The following is a 17,302-nucleotide window of genomic DNA, read 5'->3' as shown; positions in this document are numbered from 1 at the left end:
GATTTGGCGAATACATTTAATGATTATTTTGTGAGCAATTCTAATTCTTGTGCATCTGCTGATATTACAAAATTTATGCCTGATAGCAATCCATCTTCCTTTTTCCTTCGCCCATTTACAGAGTCTGAAGTACTGTCAGTTTTTCTTTCGCTTAAAAATAGCTCAAGTTGTGACGTTGAGGGCATGCAGGTTCGTCCAATCAAGTATGTGCTTGATTTAATTTGTCCATATCTTACCTACATCTTTAATCTGTCTTTGGCGAGCGCTATCTTTCCCAGGAGGATGCAGATCGCAAGAGTTTCTGTGCTTTTTAAGAAAGGTGACATAAACGATATCAAAAATTATAGACCTATTTCGATATTACCAGTATTATCCAAAGGGCTGGAGAAACTTATACACGTGCAAATGTCTAATTTTTTCGATAAGCACAATCTTATATCTACAGCCCAATTTGGATTTAGAAAACACCTTTCTACTGAGTTAGCCTTGCTACAACAAAAAGAATTCATTTTAACACAATTTGAAAGCAAGAATCTTGTGCTCGGCCTTTACATTGATTTCAGTAAAGCATTTGATTGTATCCATCATTCCATACTACTTAAAAAACTTGAAACCTATGGTATTCGCGGGCACTGCTTAAACCTCGTGAAGTCGTATCTAGATCATCGCCATCAGTACGTCCAGATTGAGCATTACCGTTCAGACTTAAAACACATCAGCAGAGGCGTTCCTCAAGGTAGTATTCTCGGCCCATTTCTTTTTATAGTTTACATCAATGACCTAGTAAATATCTACAGTGATGCGAAATACGTTATGTACGCTGACGACGCTAGCCTATTTTTTTCGTCACCTGAACTTGGTAGCCTTCAGAATAACACCAACACTGCTCTAAGGGCGCTCCAAGAATGGTCAGCAGCAAACGTTTTGCAAATTAATACTAAAAAGACAAAAGCCGTGATTTTCAGACCAAAATCTAAGCAGATAACCTGCGATCACATCACCCTTCTTTACACAAATGAAGCAATAGAAATAGTGAGTAGTGTGAAAATACTGGGAGTTACCTTCACACAAAATATGCTTTGGGATTTACACATCGAATCAGTTTTAGGCAAGCTATCTCGTGTGGTTGGTATGATGGCGCGTCACAGATTGATATTACCTTTTAAAATAAAGCTTCTTGTTTACAATGCGCTCTTTTTTTCTTCCTTGTATTATTGTCTTTTGGTATGGGGTACGACGACATATACAAATCTTGAAAGACTTCATGTACTGCAGAAAAAATTTCTACGGGCGCTTTTCAATGTACCCTACAATTCCCATACTTCAGATTTATTCTTGAAGGGAAATGTCATCCGCGTGTTTACCCTATACAATTACAAGTTAAGTATAGCGTTCAAACGAGAGATAAAAGAAAACCTAAAGTTTTTCCACGAGTTATCTCATCTTGCCAAAAACACCCATTCATACGGCACTCGTTACATAGAACAGTGGAAGGTGGTCACTGCGCGGACAAGCTATTCTATGCAGAAGCTATCATACACGCTGCCAACCCTTTTAAATTCATTTCATAGATTACACATTGAATTGAAAATAACTTCTGCACGAACACTGCGCGAGCATTTCATCAATTCATGCTAACATAGTAAATAGTGTAAAATATTGCTTTTTTTCATTCTTCCTTACTGATGTGTTTTTTTTTTTAGACATATCTGTATTCCGAATATGTGTTTCTTGTGATTTTTTTTTCTTTTTTTCTCTTTATGTGAATGTTTGCCATCGCTGCCTGCACTGTAGGGGTGGCTGCGGGCCTCTGTCAAGTTGCTTGTGCCTTCAAGCAACTTTTACCCGCAGTCTCCTCCATCGCTGATGGAAATAAAAATTATTATTATTATTATTATTATTAACAAGTGCAGTGATCGAGAAATGAGACTATACTGATTGTCATAGGCGGCTCATATTGACCAACTACCAATGTGCAGTAAAAAAGAGAGAAGACCGTCAGTCATGCATGGTACGTAGCATTATTTACATTTTGCGCTTTCGTTGCCGTGCCATTCCCTCTGAATAACTCTGAATATTTGGGGAGTAATCCTAGCACGCTACAATCATCGTCGTCTGGCCTGATGGGTTTTCTTTCTTGAAAACTCGTCCAGGAAATCACGCGAAAAAGTAGGCGACTATATTTTTTCTACCGATGAGAAAGACCCTAACTGCAACGTTTTCTGTTTGTTTGTTTGTTTGTTTGTTTGTTTGTTTGTTTGTTTGTTTGTTTGTTTGTTTGTTTGTTTGTTTGTTTGTTTGTTTGTTTGTTTGTTTGTTTGTTTGTTTGTCTGTAGGCAAGTCCACTGGAAATTCCATCCCTGCAGCAAAGGTACGGAATAACTTGCTCACCTTACGACAGCTAACCATTACAACAGCCCAACAGGCTTGTTAATATTTACTGGGGTTCCGCGTGCCAAAACCGCGATATGAATACGAGGCACGCCATGGAGGAATTTTAAGATTAGCATGAGTATATCATCTAGTGAACGTGACTTGCTGACGCAGTCGGGACCTGCATAAGTTGCCGGAAGAACAGTGAATTATTTCTAGCTGTACTTGAAACGCAGTTGCGAATTTCCTACTGCTATAATATTTGGCTCACATGTTCCTTAACTAACGATCAGCTGTGTATTTTCTGAGGATGTTAAAAAATTGTTTAAAAGTGTCTTTAAGCACGTACCAAACATCTTGGATGTCTCGACACAACATTTATTGTGGTACTCTAACCCCCCCCCCCCTTTTTTTTTTAATTTATGCGGGCCTGCACTTACAAGACTACCGAGCTATACATTTTGGCTATTATAACTTCGCTTTATGATAAAGTAAAATAAGTTTAATTCCATTTCAGAAATGGTGAAAGACATTTCGTCTCTTTGACGTGACAAAGCATATTAGCCAATAAATAGAGAACCAGGTTGCGCTAATGGTTTTTCCTTGTCCATGATGAAATATCACTCGTCTTGGACTTTTCCTGGAGCTCGCCGGCGGTGGTCTTGCTTGTTTCATTATTGTTTTTTTCGCTCATTTTGATTCAAGCTTTTCCTGACATCATTAAAGAGCACCGACGAATACGGGAAAAGTTTCGACAGCCAGTGTGTCCACTAATTACGTATAGATACAACCGAACCGGATAAAGGAGAAAAACTCATTGAAAAACTGCTCGTAAGTGTGAGGCCTAGAACATAGTGCCATTGTCAGTTGTTCTTCGCGCGAATGTGTCGGCTAAAAAAAAAAAGAAATGTAGCGCTGTGATAGGCCTCTATTAAGATGTACTCCCAAACGCCATTAGCTGGCTCGCTGCCATTAGCTTGACGATAGTGGGGCGTCGCAGAGAGCACGAGATGGGCTCAAGACGTTTGCTTTGTGTTGTACAGGTAGAAGAGGATGACGAAGACCCTCGTTTCTTCAGCGAGACGCGTAATATTAGGCGGCATGTCTATTAGTTGTTGTTTTTTTCGTGGAGGTGTTTTTCTCGAGCACGAACTCATTCATTTGTCAGTCGGTGTTTGATACTAAGTGGACGGTAAAGTGACCACCCAACGTGGCAGAATTAGGACGAACAAGGCGTCGCGCAACTCGAGGGCGCGGGTTCGATTCCCGGTGGTTTTGCTGACCAGCCCGGCACGCTATATACGACAACGGTGCGCACAGCTTACTCACTTCGGTTAGCTCAATCAATCATGCTGTCATTTTTCAGTAGTACTTCCTAAGCCTACGAACATACTTGATGCTGATATTTGGGATTTAACGTCCCAAAACCACCATATGCTTATGAGAGACGCCGTAGGGGGGGGGGGGGGGGGGCTTTGGAAATTTTGACTACCTGGGGAACGAACATACTTTGCTCCCACTGTTGCGTTTATAAGGTACGTATAAAACTGCCTATACATAAAACATAAGTGTTGGTATTGAAATACTTCGCTTCCATCCAAAATCAGTTTTCTAGGCTTGAATAATGATAAACCTAGATATTGCTTTATCTTAAACCCATACAGGCACAACCTGTCATCGGGCTTTTCGCTTGATCTTGCATAGACAAAAAATAAATGGCATCACTCATCAACGGGGCAAAATTTCATCCAACCGTTTGTTGCAGTTGAGTTGTCTAAATACCTTAAAATAGTTATTGAAACAGCAGAATTTCATAGACTGGGCAAAAATGATTGTGCCTGCGCAGGATATTGTCACGTGGTCGTGGCGTGGATGAAGGTAGCAGGCGGCGAGTCCACATGAAACACTTTATTTAGCCGAACTTGTGGCCCAGAAATGGAAAGTCAACTTACAGCAATACACCCTCAATACACAGATAGCGGCGAACAGGACATCGGCTCTCATTGAAGGCGCATTGGCATTTGTACATGAGACATAGACATAGAACCACTGCGTAAGAAGAAGAAGCAGCTTAGGGGGCTCGCACGCTTGCTTGCTCTGGGGGTTTGGCTGAAATCTGAGTAGCCTCTACGGAATTTCTTCTTGGATAGGCGTATCTAAAGCCTTAGCATTGATTAGCTAGTACCCTTCTGGCTAGTCAATCCAGACAGATGCCGCTTTTTTCGCCTGGACCAGGGACTTATCTCTGGTCTGCTTCTATTTCACCGCAGGAGCTACCAGTGGACCAGTTCCTACGCAATGGCGTCGCTTCCGTTCCTGTGGCCCTAGTCCCAAGCAACGACGGAGTCATTAAGATGAAAAACCCTAAAGTGATCCAGTCGGAACTCAAAGCAGCGACAACTCACTATCACACCATCACAGAGGTCCGGCAGTTTGGCAAGGGAGGCATTGTCTGCTTTTCTCCTGACCAGCTCTGTGTCAAAGACTTACTTAAATGCTCGATGTTCGCTACCAATCCGGTGAGCGCCTTCATTCCTCCTCACCTAGCATGCGTCAGAGGTATTGTCCGAGGCGTAGACATCAACATGACTCCAGCTGAGGTCCTAGAGATGTTCTCTGAGGCAGGTGCTATTGCAGTTTATAGATGCTCACGAGTTGTAGAACAGACAAAGATCCCTACTGAGTCTGTAATTGTCACATTTGCCGGGTCGATTCGCCCCACTGAAATCAAGGCGTGGCCTTTAATATTCAGAGTCGAACAACTGTCACCTCGTCCCCTCCAGTGTCAGAAATGTTGGCGCTATGGACACACTTTAAAAGGATGTAGGTCAGCTCCCAGATGCCGAAAATGTGGTGAGGCACATACTGCAAATGAATGCAATTGTACTGAAGAAAAGTGTTGTCTTTGTCATGAGCAGCACTGCGCAGATAACGCTAATTGCTCAGCCAAAGCGCGGGAGACTCAAATTATGGAAATTGTTGATCGCAGACGCTGTTCACGAAAAGACGCCATCGCTGAAATTCAGGCAAGAACCCAGGGATATGCTGGTGTTGCAGCCCGACATAATGCAACTTTAGAAGCTTCTCTTTCAGTGTCCATTGCAGACATGATTGAAAAAGCGATGGAGAAAGCTATAGATCGCCTGGCCACCACCCTTTGTGACTCCTTATCTCATATTGTAGCCACTCAGTTGCCGCAAATATATGGGACACCAAGAGATATGAAGGATACTTCCCAAGACAACGTAACTCTCCCACCAAGTGAAGCAGACGCAGAGTCATCTCCTTCAGGGGTACAGGCTGCAGGGCCCTCTTGTACAGACAACCAGAGGATAGGTGAAGACATACTAGAGGATGGTCAGGATTATGATGATATGGACATGGACATCAAATCACTAAAGCGCACTCGATCCCCTGTCTCCAAAAATACTGGCTCTTCAAAACATTCAAAAAACAAAAAATACCAGAAGGAGAACCTATCGAAGAGCGATTTTCTTAAAGACAGCATTTTAGATAAGGTAGTTGCCGAAACAATTCTGTCAAAATGATAGGTTCTATCAAAATTCTTCATTGGAACTGCCGATCTATTCATTCAGCTAGTACAGATTTATTGTATTTATCTTGTAAATTCAATCCAGACATTATTGCACTGCAAGAAACGTGGCTGTCAGCACATAATTCGTTTTACCTACCTAATTTCCGGTCTTTTCGCCTGGATCGCCCATCCAAAGGTGGAGGTTTAGCGTTCTTTGTCAATAATAAAATTAGTTCAAAGATCAAAACTTCGTACAAAAGTATATCCCCCGAATGTGAAATTTTCGCTTTAGACATCACCTTGCCTGGATGCTCTTCCTTCTCTCTGGTAAATCTTTACTTTCCTCTGGGTGTACAAGACACGCGATGTTTAGACATGGCTGTTAATTCGTGGTGCACAAAAAAAATTTTGGTTGGAGATTTTAATTCTCACCACACTAGTTGGGGTTTTAGGACTGATCAATGTGGACAACGCTTGTGGGACTGGTCTATAGACCATAATTTATCATGCCTCAACGCTAGAACTCCCACATTTATCCGAGACCGATCCCGCTCTGCCTTAGATTTGAGTTTTATAAGCTCGGGTATTTCTAGCGTATCTTGGACTACTCTAGACTGCGCCACCAACAGTGACCACTTACCAGTACTGTTTGAAATTTCTTGCCCCATTATTCCATCTTACTCCCAAGCTCGAACCTTTATCAATTATTCCAAATTTAAAAATGACCTAGAAGTTGCTTTGACTACCACCACTGAAGACAACGATGAAAATAAAGCCATGAAATTAAGTGCGGTAATTAAAAGAACGTTCAAAAAAGCAGAATTTTCTATTGAGTCTGATACGAGAAAGCCTTGTAGTCAGTGGTGGAATTCTGAGTGCTCTCGTGATCATAGACGACGACAAGCGGCTTGGAAGCAGCTAATTCATAATCAGTCCCCCAAAAATTGGGCAGATTACAAGTTTATTGCTGCTACATTTAAGCGCACCGTGGCTAAAGCTAAAGAAGACTATGACAAAAAACATTTCGACTTTCTTTCCAAACCTAGAAATAAGAAAGCGTTATTCCGATATATGAGATCGCGCAAAATTCTGCCGTCTCTAGCTAACTCTGATTATGACAGGTTATCGACGGAAGAAATGACTAATTCGTTAGAGGCAATCGGAAGAGGTTTAGCTAACAGATTTTCGTCGACTTTGACAATCAACTGGCAAAAGTCCTCTATAAAGACTGACTACGAAAAAGTGACATTGTCCGAAATGTCAAGCGTAATTAGAAACTTACCCTCTTCGGCTCCTGGTCCTGACGGTATAACAGTTCCTATGATTAAAATTTTATTCCAGATATCACCCGGCGACGTCCTCAACCTTATAAACTATTCCTTAAGCAATGCCTGGATACCACATGACTGGAAAATAGCTAGAGTGATTCCCATATTAAAAAAACAAGGGTCAGGTTTTAACATTGACAACATCAGACCAATCTCTCTAACATCTCACCTGATCAAAATTATAGAGAGAGTTCTCAATAATAGATTAAAAGTTTGGATGGCTGACAAGCTAATATTGAAACCATTTCAAATAGGTTTTCGTAGCGAATGCTCAATTTGGTGTGCTCATGCCGACTTAGAGAGCCGAATACAGCTTGCCCGAAAAAGACGACAATACGCGGTACTAGTAACACTAGACATAGCTAAAGCTTATGATAGCGTTGAGCACTCAATTTTATTGAATTCTTTACACGAATGTGACTTTCCGCGATATATTGTTGATTGGGTAGCAGAGTTTCTAAAATCGAGAGAATTTTATTGTGCAAAGGATGGATGTCACTCATCTAAATTCAAACAGCAACGTGGAGTACCTCAAGGGGCGGTCCTATCTCCGCTGTTATTCAATGTGTTGATGAGCTCAATTCCCATTGAACGAGATATCACTGTCTACATTTATGCAGACGACATTGCATTTTTCGTTGCAGACAGTGACATTTATTCTTTGCATCAAAAATTGCAAAAGTACATGTATTCTCTTGAAATTTGGCTGCATTCAATTTCATTGTCTCTAAACATCAGTAAAAGTGCGCTCCTGGTGTTCCCTATAGCAGATTCTATTCAAATTTCAGTACTTTATAATCAGGAACCGATTCCACAAGTAGAGTCTATCAAATATTTGGGCATTATTTATAACGAGAAACTTAACTGGAGCCCTCACATAGACTATATCGTGGCAAAGGCACAACGAGCTTCAGGTTTATTGCGAAGGTTGAGCAACAGAAAATATGGGTTACGTAGGCACACCTTATTAATGATATATAAAATGTACATGCGCCCAATACTCGAATTTGGGTGTATATTATTTTCGGGTGGCCCTACGTACAAAATTAAACCGTTAGTTCTATTAGAGCGAGAAGCGTTACGGTTGTGTTTGCGACTCCCCAGGTATGTCGCTATTAATGTACTATATCAGGAAGCTCGCATACCAACTATTCTTTGCCGATTCCGTATCTTAACAGTACAAACATACTTGAAATTTTATGGCTTATCAGCGAGACGGTCTGCATATGCCTTTATTAGTGACCCCGACGCCTTCTTCCTCGCTCACTGGCCACGCTTTCGTACTCCCCAGATTATTTTTGTACAAAAGAAACTTGAAAGCATAAAGGTGGATATCAGATCGGTAATTGGAACCAAAGCATTAAATCACAATATTACGATAGAATGTGATGAAATTTTTCCCCCACTATCTAAGTTTCAATCTTCGAGTTACTTAAATGACAGGTTAGAAGACTACATAGCTCATGCGGAAATAAAGAACATAATAGCCACAGACGCTTCTGTGAATAAAGAAAAGGCAGCAGTAGGAATCGTCTCAGATTACCTCGGTTGGTCATTCTCGGTAAGACTACCAGACTTCACTCCGGTTTTCGAAGCTGAGCTCCTGGCTATTATTTTAGCGCTACGAAAACTTCCTTCAAACGAAGAGAGTGCAATGATAAGTACTGATTCTCTTTCACTGTGTACTACTCTCACAGCATCAGAACAATCAAGAGCTCTAGCGACATTACAAACATTAGTTCCACCTCATGTGAAGTTCCTGAAGTTAGTCTGGGTCCCGGGACACTGTGGCATACGGTTGAATGAAATAGCCGATTCACTATCTCGAGCCACACTTGATGGCCCTGTGATCTCGGTACTACCAGAATCGGAACACATAGTGTCGATCAGATATAGAAAATGGGCTATTTATACGGATATTATGGAAAATATTACTAAACATACGGACTATCAGCACCTAACATACCCCTGGAAACCTCAGTGGAGTCAATCTAAAAAGTTAGCAGTTATTTTAACCAAATTTCGATGCCGTGTCCCTCCATTAAACTTTTACTTGCACAGAGCTGGTCTGGCGATATCCCCCCTGTGTCCATTCTGTGAAGAAACGGAAACAATAGAGCATTACTTTATAACATGTAAAAACTATTCATTAATTAGGAAAAGACTTTTAATTGTTCCTTTTCAAGCAGTAGGTTTAAATTTAACTGCAGATAATGTTCTAAGTTTCGGTGCCTTTAGCTTGGGACATTGCCACAGGAGCGTATTCGATGCTGTATGCAATTTCATTCGAGAATCAAAGCGCATGTCATAATAATGCCTGCTTAAATATATTTCTGACGACACTTGTCTAATTTTGAATGAAATTTGCATATTCATTTGATTGTGACCGGGTGAGATAAGCTCGATTGTCTGGTCTACTCAAAATTTCTGTCTTCCACTGTAGTATTACCTCACCTTTTCTCTTCTTGATTCAATCTTTAATTATTTGTTTAGTTTAATATTCCTTTTTAGTTAATGATTATTTTCTATTACATCATTAGTTTTTTGATTAAGGATAAACCTTTTAATATATATCATTTAGGATACTTCTAGATTTCATGGCCAATCCCCCATAGTGGGTATGTGCCAGTGCGAAGGGGCAACAACAACAACAACAACAACAACAATTAGGCGGCATGTCTATTAGTTGTTGTTTTTTTCGTGGAGGTGTTTTTCTCGAGCACGAACTCATTCATTTGTCAGTCGGTGTTTGATACTAAGTGGACGGTAAAGTGACCACCCAACGTGGCAGAATTAGGACGAACAAGGCGTCGCGCAACTCGAGGGCGCGGGTTCGATTCCCGGTGGTTTTGCTGACCAGCCCGGCACGCTATATACGACAACGGTGCGCACAGCTTACTCACTTCGGTTAGCTCAATCAATCATGCTGTCATTTTTCAGTAGTACTTCCTAAGCCTACGAACATACTTGATGCTGATATTTGGGATTTAACGTCCCAAAACCACCATATGCTTATGAGAGACGCCGTAGGGGGGGGGGGGGGGGGGGGGGCTTTGGAAATTTTGACTACCTGGGGAACGAACATACTTTGCTCCCACTGTTGCGTTTATAAGGTACGTATAAAACTGCCTATACATAAAACATAAGTGTTGGTATTGAAATACTTCGCTTCCATCCAAAATCAGTTTTCTAGGCTTGAATAATGATAAACCTAGATATTGCTTTATCTTAAACCCATACAGGCACAACCTGTCATCGGGCTTTTCGCTTGATCTTGCATAGACAAAAAATAAATGGCATCACTCATCAACGGGGCAAAATTTCATCCAACCGTTTGTTGCAGTTGAGTTGTCTAAATACCTTAAAATAGTTATTGAAACAGCAGAATTTCATAGACTGGGCAAAAATGATTGTGCCTGCGCAGGATATTGTCACGTGGTCGTGGCGTGGATGAAGGTAGCAGGCGGCGAGTCCACATGAAACACTTTATTTAGCCGAACTTGTGGCCCAGAAATGGAAAGTCAACTTACAGCAATACACCCTCAATACACAGATAGCGGCGAACAGGACATCGGCTCTCATTGAAGGCGCATTGGCATTTGTACATGAGACATAGAACATTCGAGCGTTATCTCAGGCAGTCGCGTTTGTTTGAGAATAAACTCAGCCGTTTTAATTTGCGGCTCAATTCTAACACATGATCCTGAAATAATCTGGAATGCTCCCACGCATTGTGGAACAGTTTGCGTAAGGCAGTATATTTGCGTGCAATGAGTCTGTAGCGTGAAACGTTGAAAGGAGTCTGTCGGTGGCAATACACTCGATTATCTTTCTACTGACCACGTCAGAACAAACAATAGATATGCACGTAAGCGTACTGCTGACTTAAAGTTGTGTCAATATTGAGTGTATGCGTGAGTATATCTGTCGTGGAGCGTGAAAAAGAAGCGAAACTATTTCGTTGCATGCGACCACACGAAGTAAGCAGCACACCCACGCCTCTGGCACCATGGTTTCTCCAACCTAAGTATTAACCAAACAACCCACCGTATATGTGCGTCAAGGTAAGTAATATGCGTCCCCGCTTTCGTCGCCATTGTCACATAAGCATTGTTCATCACACTGCACTCTCGGCGTTCAGGTAAAACGCAATGCCATTAGCCTGTCTGCGACGAATGCTGTGCATCAGTGCAATGTTCCGCACAACGCACTGTTCGCGCCACCCCATTCGCACTGTTCTCTTAATCATAACGGCGTCAGACACTTCTTAAAAACTCACAGCTAACGTGAACAGGAGTCTTTCTCGGTCAATGATCTACTCTGTATAGAAAAAAGCTAGCGTGGTACCATTTTTGCTGCACATCCTTTAGGGTAAAATCCTTGTGTTTTTCATGAGTCCTACAGTCTTTGCGTGGCTTGTCGATACATCACGAGACATGGGCAAAATGTGACATGACGTCATCAAAAATTGTCGTGTGGCTACGTCATATGACAATGGCGTCCAATGGAATTGTCACGTTGTCCAAGGTGAGCCAATTTACGAGGTAGTGCAGAATACTTTAGAATGAAGGCACTTCGTTGAGAAGATAATTTAATCGGGATAGCTTCTCCTGAGCATCAGCGCCTAAAATTATTTGCATACACTCATTGGACCTTTTTCGCTTATTTGCTGTTTGATTTCCTGGTGTTTCACTCAACAGGGGGTTGGATCACCGCAAAGGAACAACAGAGGATGACAACGCTGCCTGCTCAAGTTTTCTGTCCTCCTGCGACGCTAAATCTAGACATACACATCCAGTAAGTGCCATATTTTAGCGGCATTCCCCAACACTGCCGCAAAGCTTGTTTGACGACTCCCGTCTACTCTCACTATAAAAAAATGGAATATTCTGGGAGTTCTGCTACACAACGATGATCGTCACCTGACCTCCTCGCGTTTCTTCTTTTGAAAACTCGGCACTGGCCACTTTCCTGTCAATAATGCTATGCCACACTGATAACGCGTGCACCGTTCGCGACCGCGAACTGCCGGAACCGTGGTGATAACGCGATGAAAGTACTCGGAAGTAGATTACGGTTATTGTTGTGAGGCAGAAACACTTCCCAAGCACTAGATTTTTTTGCCCCGCCGTGGTGGTCTAGTGGCTAAGGTACTCGGCTGCTGACCCGCAGGTCGCGGGTTCGATTCCCGGCTGCGGCGGCTGCATTTCCGATGGAGGCGGAAATGTTGTAGGCCCGTGTACTCAGATTTGGGTGCACGTTAAAGAACCCCAGGTGGTCAAAATTTCCGGAGCCCTCCACTACAGCGTCTCTCATAATCAAATGGTGGTTTTGTGACGTTAAACCCCACAAATCAATCAATCAAATCAGCACTAGATTTTTTTAGAGTACGTCGGGTCTTGAAATGTTAGCGCCACTCTCGGAACGAATTAGCACAGCAGACGCGGCCGGGCAACCCAACAAGCTCGTGTACAATCATTTACTTGCTTTTACATCGACGATATCGCCAGTCGAATCAAATACCTCACTAGTGACACGCTGGACAACCTTACACAACATTCCAAATACAACGCTCAAGCAAACAACAAAAAGACAAGGTACCGTGAATTCGCTGTCGACAATGTTCGACTCGCCACGAGGGATTCAAGGGAAGACGACCCGCGGTGTCGCCGACTGCGGACGCCCGAAGGGGACGTCCTTCCATTTCAGCCACCGCGCCAAACAGACTCCCTAATGTTTCCTGTGCGGCCACCTAGCGTTGCCATCGGGCGGCGCTGCTGGCGCTACCACGCTAACCATAATGCTGATGACGATGACCCCTGCGCGAGCACAGCGCCACCTTCATATCGGCGGCTGTTAAACCTAAATGCGGCTATCGCGAGACGCGTGCGTGTCTGGGGGCACAAACGACCTTACAGGGGGTGATAGCAGCCCTACAGCCCTGAACTGCTCACTCAAAGAAGAAAAGCAAAAATGGCACATAACAACCAATGAGGCTAAAAACCTGGACCATATCCCCGAAGGGAACCCTGATGGGATGCGAGGCACCAACGTTGCGTACGGTTGGCGTGATGGGTTGGACGGCGCAAACACGGGTACTGCGGTGAGCACTAGAAGATTCGTTTGAAGCGATGGTTCGCTCATGTATCGTAGGTGACACGTACAAATACATTTCAGCGTACGTTAGGCGCGCGTCAGGTTTATAGGGCGTGAACCGACGAATCGGCGGTGTAGCGAGGGGTTGCAAGCGAATGGACGAGGCGGCGAGTGCGCGGCCGGCGAGGGAGAGAGTGACGTCAGCGTGCACTGCGAGAGGAGCGTGACGTCAACGCGCACCAGCTGTGTGACCTACTTGGCACCGCGCCAACAACTGCGGCGCGTGGTGCGTTATACGGAGGGACAGCGTTACACAGGCTAGTCAGAGGTGCTCCGCATCTAAAAGATTGAGTAAAAATGGCGTATTGTTGTCCCACTACGATTATCGTCATATATCTTGCGTTTCTTCACATGTACTATCATCGCGCACCCGGCACTCTCAGGTCACGAACGACATGCGCGTTATCAGCCTGACATAGCTCTCTTGATAGGAAAGTGGCCAGCTTTGCCTTTTCAAGAAAGGAAGCGCGAGCAAGCCAGATGATGATTATTGTTGTAGAACAAAAAGCACCCTTTTTACTCTATGTTTTTTTCTTTAGTGTGCTGTATTGTTTCTTTTTACAATAACTTTTTTTTTCAACAGCGCGGTTACTTAGGTCGCATTTCACGTCTAATCTGAGTACTGGGGAAAACCTTGCCGTGTAATGACGTCCCTCCCTGAACACGCGCGCAGCTGGTGTGACGTCACACGCCGCCGCCTAAAAAAAAACAAGAACCGGTACGTGCTCTTCATTTTCTGCTTCATCTGCTCCTTCACGTCCAAAACACGTACGCCGATACTCCGGCGCGGGATGCAAAATCTCTGAAACGAGTACCGAAAGAGTGAGCTACCATGGCTAGTATGCGTGCCTTGAAAGGGCAGTTTGTCTTGTGACAACAAATTGATTGACAAAGACCAAACAACCCAAAGACAGGGGCATGGTGATGCGCGAACTAGCAACTGATGTTCTTCCGAGCTTGGAAACGTTAATTTGTTTGCTCGGTTTTTTTTTTTTTTTTTGCTGGCAGCGCGTTCCGAGGAGATGGCTTACGCGCAATAATCTTTTTGTTTTCTCCGGCATCAGTAAATTAAGCAATCACGAATCTACGTGCTTCGTTATCGAGACTGCTCAGTCTATAAACGTCTGTCACGATTGCTTGAGAACTTCTGGCCAGCCCGTTGGCCAAGGTTAATCCGTCAGGGTTTGTCTGAGAATGCCTCGTAGAAGGGGCGCCACTTTATTGGCCACAAGCCAAGACTCGATCAATAACCTCAGCCGGATGTTTGCCGCTGCTGCGGAGGGCAAACAGCTCTGCCCTGCTCCTCCCCTCTTTGCGCTATAAACCCATAGAAGCAGTCACCATTCTGAGGTGTTTTCTTGGCATGTAGCGTTAACGCTCTGCACGTACTATATATAGCACGAGGAAGCCTGAATAAAATATTTTAGCTTGACGTTAGCATTTTTGTCGCACAGTGTTCGCGAACCAGTTGCACCGCAGTGGACATGACGAAATTAACACTGTTCAATAGACTTGCGAACTTCGCGACCGGTATGCAACCAGAATCGCTGTCTGAGTGGTTGGACGACATTGCACTCATCGTTTTTAACATGCACCACCTGCAACTGACAGCAGAGCTGAACATGCCATTGTGAAACTGCTGTTCGATACCTATACCTTGCAATAAAATGCAGCGAAACTTTCAAGTAGAGAAATGTAATGAATCCAAAGAATATATATAGTCTTTCCTTTTTAGTCAGAAATGTGGACTCGCTCGCTGGATTTCGTGCCGACCGGTTGTGCCTCCGCAATCATCCGACGACAGCGCAGCTCTGGCCGACTGGCTCGTCCTACGCCATCTCCTGACACCGACAAGAGCTCTCGCTGAGTGGTGCCCCGTCCTCGGACTTCTGTGACCGTGTCCATCTTTCCTATCTCCTTACTTCCGTATGTGGCTGTCCCTGCGCCTCTATCTCTCTTTCTGCTCTTCTCTCTATCTCTATACATTTAATTTCCCCCTATCCTTTTTTTTTTTATCCCTCCTTACCCCCATCCCCTGTGCAGAACTGTGGAGGTGCCCTCTATTGAAAGAGAGGCAGTAACGTAACTGCCCTCATTTCTTCCTTTTCCTCTTTCAAAAGTCCGTTATTAGTCATACATGTACCCACAGCAAGTTTATCAATTTTGGCAGCAACTTTTAAAAATCGCGAAATTCGAGAGGTATTCGCGAGACGTCATCCGCAAGGGGCGCTTGCGTGGCAGTCGCCATACTTATGGTCTCACGCGTCGACGTCATCGTCGGGCCACAACCAATGTTCTTGGCACCATAAGTTGTTTTGATATCTTACAACGACGTAGTGAGGTGCAGCCCCGCCGAACATCGGACTATCACATGCTTTATCGCTGAACAACCACGGCTATGGCGACCTAAAGTTACTGTATATGCTACCTTTAGGTAGCATATATGTAAATGCTACCTAAAGGTAGCATATACAGTAACTCCATGGCGACTCGCTTTTTGGCACCACCTGGCGGGAGGGACGCAGTAAACTTATCTCCTACAGGCTTCCCTTCTCGGTCAAAAATGCACCAATAATCATTAACCACTTGTAATAAAATGCGGCGAAACTTTCAAAGTTGAGAAACGCTATAAATTCAAAGGCCATAGCCTTTCTTCCTTAGTCAGCATTGTGCTCACAGTCAGTTTTGTGAAGATTGGACGGTACATCGAAACAATTGTGAAATACGAGTACTTTACAAAAGCTTACCTTCTCGGCAAAGCTGGTCATTCTGCTTATTGATCCGAGCTATCTTTTTTTAAATACGGAGCATTTTACAGTCGCACCTATTCGCGAATCCGGCATCAGCAGTGTCGTCTGCACCCCCACTGCGCATGCTCGCATCTCGTGCAAAATATTTAAATTAAGTTTGTCAACTTACAAGTTACCTATGTATTTAAATGTCATATTTTACTCCAATTACAAATATTTTCAAGAATAAAAAAAACTGATCAAATTTGCGCTTCTGTCGGGCTTTGCGTAAGTGCCATGGCACCACTTTCTTGGGCTTACTTTGAGATGATTATTTTCTTGTTAGCTCGGTAGCATCTGGCTACTCTCCTTAGTATAACTGAGCGAATTTCAGCGTGGGTGGACCTGCCCCACCCTCTTCCTTCGGGAAGTCCCCCCTCCCTCCGAAAAAAACTTTAAAAATAACTCTCCTTAACCCCTGGCTGCTATACTATAAAACACCATTGCCGCTCCCCATGTCACGTCTGCAGCTCTCTGATCATTACTTTTCCTTTTACACTGCAGCGAAGCTGTAAATGGCTAGACGAAACGAAAGTCCGTCTGTGCGATCTTAACAGAAACTTCACCATTGACTGCGCCGTCTGTGACATCGTTCTCTTCACCATACCTAGGCATGCGCACCATGGTGGGGGGGGGGGGAGATGCGTAGATGCTTGTAGGAGGCGGTGAGGAAGCGGCGGTGCGGGCACAAAGATTGCAGCGTCCATGGGGCAATGGCGCGAACGCGTTCACCGGTGCCCTCTTCCGGCGGGAGTTTCTCGAGCGGCACTTCCGCTGCAGCTGCGACCGCTGTGGTTCGGCAGCAACCTGGCTACGATCGACGGGATCCAGTCTCAACAATGGAACAATACTATGACGCTGTTGTTCCCAACTATAGGTCGGCGAACTCATTCGTGATTCGACTCACCCGGACTCGCTCAGACTCAAGTCAGCCATGAGTCTAAGTGAGTTCGCGTGAGTAATCTTTCGGTGAGTTTGAGTATACGAGTGAGTCCGTTTGAAGAAAGCTTTCGTCACTTTGAGTCCGAGTGAGCCCGGCTCATGAAAAGTTTGGAGAGTCTGAATCCGAGTTAGTCCAAACTACGTGCAACATATATTTCGTGAGTGAGCCTCAGTGAGTA

At 43.9% G+C, this 17,302-nt stretch overlaps 1 long non-coding RNA gene across 1 annotated transcript in view; it reads left to right on the top strand.

The window, feature by feature from the left end:
- LOC142814224 (uncharacterized) overlaps nucleotides 1-17,302 on the top strand; it is a 32,378-nt gene that overhangs the window by 3,401 nt on the left and 11,675 nt on the right. The window contains exon 2 of the long non-coding RNA XR_012894868.1: nucleotides 11,937-12,033. This is a non-coding gene — a long non-coding RNA (uncharacterized LOC142814224). The remainder of the gene's footprint in view (nucleotides 1-11,936; nucleotides 12,034-17,302) is intronic.

The sequence above is a fragment of the Rhipicephalus microplus genome, chromosome 4 (assembly GCF_043290135.1).
Source record: "Rhipicephalus microplus isolate Deutch F79 chromosome 4, USDA_Rmic, whole genome shotgun sequence".
Taxonomy (NCBI): domain Eukaryota; kingdom Metazoa; phylum Arthropoda; class Arachnida; order Ixodida; family Ixodidae; genus Rhipicephalus; species Rhipicephalus microplus.
Note: the sequence above shows the minus strand (reverse complement) of the source record. Positions and strands in the feature narration are given on the sequence as shown.